Source organism: Grammomys surdaster, unplaced genomic scaffold, assembly GCF_004785775.1.
Source record: "Grammomys surdaster isolate TR1022 unplaced genomic scaffold, NIH_TR_1.0 369, whole genome shotgun sequence".
NCBI lineage: Eukaryota > Metazoa > Chordata > Mammalia > Rodentia > Muridae > Grammomys > Grammomys surdaster.
In genome coordinates this window covers 114,657-121,168 of record NW_021604788.1, presented here as the reverse complement: position 1 = coordinate 121,168, position 6,512 = coordinate 114,657, and the positions used below count along the sequence as shown (strand labels likewise).

The window sequence follows — 6,512 nt, the reverse complement described above, 5'->3', positions numbered from 1 at the left end:
ACAAAAACTTTCAAAAGGCTATTTAAGTGATTTTCCAAGAAGCAACCAAGTACTCAATGCATGTGTGTATATTAAGAAGACTTTGAAGTTAAACTAGGGATAAGAATGTAGAAAATTAAGCAAATATAAAAACAAGATAATTATTATCTCCAACGAAAATTAAAGGGTTTTCTAGAAAGGGAAGCAGAGCAATCAGCTGCAAATAACCATTCCTTGGATCACAACCTTGGCTGAATATTAGAACTGCCTAAGAAGCTTTTTAACTATTTCAGATGCCCAAGCCACACATGGATCATCACATCAGAAACAAGCATTGATATTTTACAACTCCCTGGGCATTGTAAATGGGCAGGCAGTATGACAGTGATTATTCAGAATACACAGAATACACATGCAAGACTATAACAAATTGGAAGCCTAGAGAGTCAGTAGAAAAGTGTGTGTGGGATAAGGATGGGGAGTAGTGAGACTGAAAGCTAATTCTCGATTTCTGTCATAGGAAATCAGTTTGAAGTGCCCCAAGCTGAGATTTCAAGATGTAGACTGATCAAAAGGTACATAACAATTCATTCGTCTAAAACAATTGAATGTGGTTGTCCATGAAAAACGGGAAACAGAAGGGTGCTCAATGTTTTTCACAACATGCCTTGTAAAAACACTTGACTCTAAACTGTGTACATATGACTAACTAACTTTTAAAAGTAAATTCAAGTATAAATAAAAGCTAAGATAATATAGAAATTAGTTATTTAAAAACCTAGTTAAGAAAACTTTGGGCTGAGCAACAAAATACATGTAGATATATGTATATAGAGAATATACATACATACATACATATATACATACATATATACACATAGATTCCATACACTCGGACAAAAGAATGATAGGTAATATCAAATAAAATTTCAAAAAGTGATATTACATTTTATATTTAATTTGATAAGCCAGATGAGCTGAACTATTTCCCAAGCCAAACAATAAATTAGCTGCCACACTTGAATAAAGATAAGGTTTTAAAGCCTGACAACTATAAAAGAAATTTAAGAGTTCTACTCAAAGTCAAATAAAATGAAAATATTCTCTATCCCATCAACTTCACTTTTATGTATCTATCTAGAAAACTGTTTGCACATTTGAGCAAATGTGAATGTTCAAAGGTTTTCATTTTATGAGACAAAAAAAACTCCAAAAATGCCATTAAGTTTGTTTTGTGTTGTCTGCTTACTGCATTGTTGAAGCTCCCCTCCCACCCCCGGCCCTTTTTAACCTTAGAGGTCCGTTGCATATATATCATATTTTCTGTTTTTGTGCTTTTAATGAGATTTCTGTGTGTGTAAACTTGTGTTTCCCTGTGCTTATTGGTGTTTCTTGAGCTTTTCCTTTGGTTCTTTTTTCTTCTGTTTTGTTTGTTTTGTCAGATTCTGATTTGGGTTTTTGTTTGTTTGTTTTATCTTATTTTATTTTACTTTTATATGCTTGTTTTCTAATGGGGGAGAGAGAGAATTTAAATGGTAGAGGGGGTGGGGAAGGGGGAAGATCTGGGACAAGTTGAGGGGGGAAATTGTAATCAGAATACAGTGTATAAAAATATTTTTCACTAATGATAAATGAATTAATAAATAGATTTATCTTAATATTATGTATAGGAGTAGAAAGTGAAAAACAAGACAAATGTCCATCAGTATGCAAATGATTAACTATATTATGTTCACTGAAATACAATGCAGCAATTTCTAAAGTAGACTTCAGTGAAGAGCTATTGCTACTCTACAAACATTTGTTGCCCAAGTGATATAATTTAAAACATACATTTATTTTTATAGTTGCTTATGTAGATATTAAATTACATTAAAATAATTAAATGCATGCACGTAAAATGTGTGAAAAACATCTTCTGAAACTATCTCAATGTGGGCTAAGGAGAAAGCTCGGTGAGAAGGTGTTTGCTATGCAAGCATGAGGACCTGAGTTCAGATTCCCAGCACTCACATAAAAAATTAGGGCATGCTGGTATGCATCTGTAACCTGAGCAATGAGTACAGCAGAGAAAACTGGGTCCCAGGAACTTACTGGCCAGACAGTCTAGCCAAAACAGTGAGTTACAGATTCAGGGAAAAATCCTTTCTAAAAAGGTTAAATACATTGCTTCTCTATTCACAATGGCTAGGAAAGGAAAACAACCTACAAGTCTTTCAGCAGATGAATGGATAGTGGAAGTGTGGTCCACTCACACTATAGAATGCTATTCAATAGTAAAGAAAACTGAGATTTGCAGGTAAATGAATGGAATATTATATGAGGTAACCCAGACCCAGAAAGACAAATACCACATGTTCTCATTCATCTGTGGTTCCTAGCCCAAGTCTTCAGGTGGAAGTATATAACATGGAATAACCACAGAAATCAGGGCAGTACAAAGGGACTAAAGTTAGAGGGAGGCTGTGTGGGAATGGAATAGCAGGGAACAGGAAATATGAAGTGAAAAGCAGAATAACTGGGAGGGGCTCCAACTGAGGAGGAAAGAGAAAAGTAAACGCAGGAGGAGAAAGAGAGAAGGATAGGGGCAAATAACACCAAAGTTGTTTGATAAAGCCTGTCTTAGTTAGGGTTTTACTGCTGTGAACAGACACCATGACCAAGGTAAGTCTTATAGGAACAACATTTAACTGGGGCTGGCTTACAGGCTCAGAGGTTCAGTCCATTATCATCAAGGCGGAAACATGGCAGCATCCAAGCAGGCATGGTACAGGAGGAGCTGAGAGTTCTTCATCTTCATCTGAAGGCTGCTAACAGAAGACTGGCTTCCAGACAGCTAGGATGAGGATCCTAAAGCCCATGCTCACGGTGACACACCTACTCCAACAAGGCCACACCTCCTAATAGTGTTGCTCCCTAGGGCTAGCATATACAAAGCCTCACAAAGCCCCAAGGAATTGTATTTTATATTCACATAAAATTTTAATATATATATGCATATATTGTGCTTAAAAGAAGTACACACACATATATATGTCTGTGTGTAATTAATATATATATATATATATTTAAAATATACACAAATGTACACACACACACATATACACCCCCACTTTAAGGGAGTCATAAGCCATCTAATAAAAAAAAAAACAGTATGAGGCATGAAAAATCTCCTTTTCTCTTGTTGGTCAGGATACTCCTAGTGATTTTCAAAGCAATATAGGCTATTGACCTTGGTTTTCTCTTACAGGTTCATGATAAGTCCCTATTGCTGAAGATACTTACTGCACAGGACTTAGATGATTCAAACTGGATCTACTATAAAAGGCTTCTTGTAGTAAACTAGCTTCCACAATATCAAAATGTCAAAAAGTAGTATGCAAGCTGCCAAGAGAGGAAAGCAATCCATAATCATATTCAGCTGTGATGTCTATGAGCCACAATGCAGCAGGGCATGATATTCCTAAAGGTACAATAATGGCAACTCATATGTTGACAGTAATCAACAGTGGTCTAATTGGACTTAATGCCCACACATTAGGAGGGAAATCATGCCTGGTACTAGAAAAACAGACAAATACTCAGAGATAGTAGATCCAGAGATGGGTCTTAGAATAGACTCTACTATTGCCTAATTTCCTAGACAAGCATAATTCCTAACTTGATTCTAAAACTTATACTTAGACTCCCAGATAAATGTAGCTCAAAGAAGGTCATCTTTATTACAAATGGAGACAAGTGAAAAAAACACAACTGGACACAATTCAGAGATCAATGGACCATAAGGATACCAGCCCCAATGTGCTTGAGGCTCAGGAAACATTGTGGAAGAGAGGAAAGAAAGATTATAAGAACCAGAAGACCAGGAAGGCTGCTATGACACTGTCTCTCTTAGAAATGACTGTCTAAAAAAAACCTGAATGGTAACGATATCAATAAACATGCTAATGACAACATGGGGGTAGAACCTTACTGCAGGGGTGCATCACTAGACAAAGAACTATAAGTAACTAATGACTGCTGAGAGAAGATGAAATCATATGCACACAAACAACAAATTCTGGTATAGTATGCTGTATTCATATACTTGTGAAGGTGTTTTTATATATACATACTATATATTTAACAATAATAAAGAGAGTGAGGTCATAAATTTGAGAGGTGATGAGTGAGAGAACGTGGGAGGTACTGGATGGAGGGAATAGGAGGGGTTGGGGAGGAAACAGAAGAGGTAAGTGATGAAGTTATATTTTAATTAAAAGTATCTTGCATATAATTAAATTAAAAACTCAAAAGCAAAAAAAAAACATTATAAGGTTTTATATGAAGCTGAGTTTACATGGCTTACTCAACTCACTGAGACTCTTAAATACTACTAAATATCATGAGAAGATTTTAGATGTGAAAAGGACTGATGAACAAATTTTCCGTTCCAAATTGTGTCAGATAAAGAGTCAATAAGAAATATGAGCATTTTTCTTTGAGTATGTAAAATTTAACTTTAACTGTATCTCTGCCCACAAATTTTGACAATATAATGAGCTCCACGCCTGACCTAAGGCTATTTCTGGGTCCAAGGAAACATCTTCAAACTAAATAAAATGATTTTTTTAAAAAAACAAACAAATAGCGTATTGTCTGATAATAGAAAATATATAATTGTTTGTAGTCCATTTTCTTGCTTGACATTAAACAAACCATCTGATCTACACTTTTAAAATGTTACAAATCAAATCATGGGGTGCAGTGCAAAATATTTTGGCTTTGAGGCAGCCTCAAAGAAAAACCAATTTGGTGAAACCATATGCTGACTTTACCATCCTAAAAAATCCAGTCTTCCTATAGTAAATTATGTACATAATGGGAATAGTTTTAAGTGTGTAGTATTTTTTAAAGAAAAATATATGGGAAGAGGACTAAATATGAAACTTTGGAAACAAAATTTATTAATGATGACATCTTTTTTGCCCTATTACCAATTTAATGATATTTCCTTTCATTTTCCCAGATCCTTTAAAACAAGTAGCTTTGCTTTATTTTAATGAAACTCAGATAGTAGAAAGATTCCACATGAAGTACTATCAAGATACTTCTATATCCTTAACTTATATAGCCTTACTGTTCAGCCTATTACTTGGTCTGTTTGTGATAACAAATTACACAAAAAAGGCACTTAGACCTGCACACTAATGCTTTTTGTATTTTGCAGACTCCAGGTGAAGATTCAAAGTATTGCAGTTATGGGTGGAGCTCAGAGTGAAGGAACAGTAAGATTGCTTCCTGGACTCTCCCTTCCTCTATCTGTGAGATCACTTGCCTTCTCCTTCAGAGTCACTCAGCCTTTAAGACAGACAATGACATTAACCTATGGGAATTCATGGTTCTCTAGAGTACCATCATGGCACAGGATCAGGTCATCCTAGATCTCTATCCTCTCCTAACAATGTAGTGTTTGAGTTTAGCCTTGGTTTCTGTCCATATTCTCTTAAAAGGAAAGGGATTTATATGAGCTGAAGAGAAGCCAGAGTGTCAATATTCTTGATATAGGTTCCTAAACTAGATGAATCAGATTTTATATATCTCTATTTCATCTGCTAACTCTACTTTAGACAAGTTTTGTAGTTTTACAAATCTCAATTTGATTATTTTTAACATTCAGAAAAATTAATCCTACCATACTGTGATGGTTTGATTATGTTTGGCCCAAGGAGTTGCACTATTAGGAGATGTGGCCTTGTTGGAGTGGGTATGGCCTTATTGGAGGAAGTGTGTCACTGTCGGGGTGGGCTTTGACACCCTCTGCCTAGCCACATGGGAGTCAGTCTTCTCCTAGCTGCCTTCAAAAACAAGAGGTAGAATTCTCAGCTCTTCCAGTGCCATGCCTGCCTGGATGCTGTCATACTTCCTGCCATAATTATAATGGACTGAATCTCTGAACCTGTAAGCAAGCCCCAGTTAAACATTGTCCTTTATAAGAGTTGTCATGGTCATGGTGTCTCTTCACAGCAATCAAATCATAATTAAGATACCTATAAAAACTATAGTGCAGAGTAGATGTTGAATAAATGCTGATTTTTATCATTTATATTTTGTTGATTTTACTTTGAAAATCTGAACAATGTAGTGGAACCCCCAAAATTGGAAAGCTAAGGGATAGAGAGATGAATTATAGTTAAGAGCATGAGCTGCAAGCCCCGGTCAATGAGCAAAGAGACATCTTGGTGGTGGTGCTCTTGTCAGTCTGGGGCAGAGCAGATGGCAGTTACATGTTCATCCTAGATTGATACCTGGCTTGGTGGACAAAACAGTTTCATGCCTAGGACTCATAAAAATCAAAACCAGGCATGACTGGACAGGAGGAAGGAGATCTGAGGACTGCCATGCCACCCACAAACCTGCTCCCTAGTACATGACACAAGTGGGCCATAGACATCTGCTTGCTGACATAACATGCAGCATGGATAAAGGATATCACCCAAGAGCCCACCAGCCATTTGGCCAGCCTGCAGCTGAAGCCACCACAAGCAAGTATG

General features: G+C 36.3%; 1 non-coding gene across 1 annotated transcript; it reads left to right on the top strand.

The window, feature by feature from the left end:
- The first annotated feature begins 6,169 nt into the window (after positions 1-6,169).
- LOC114631961 lies at positions 6,170-6,308 on the top strand. The gene has a single exon (XR_003713029.1). It is a non-coding gene; the product is annotated as a small nucleolar RNA SNORA48 (small nucleolar RNA).
- The last annotated feature ends 204 nt before the right edge of the window (positions 6,309-6,512 follow it).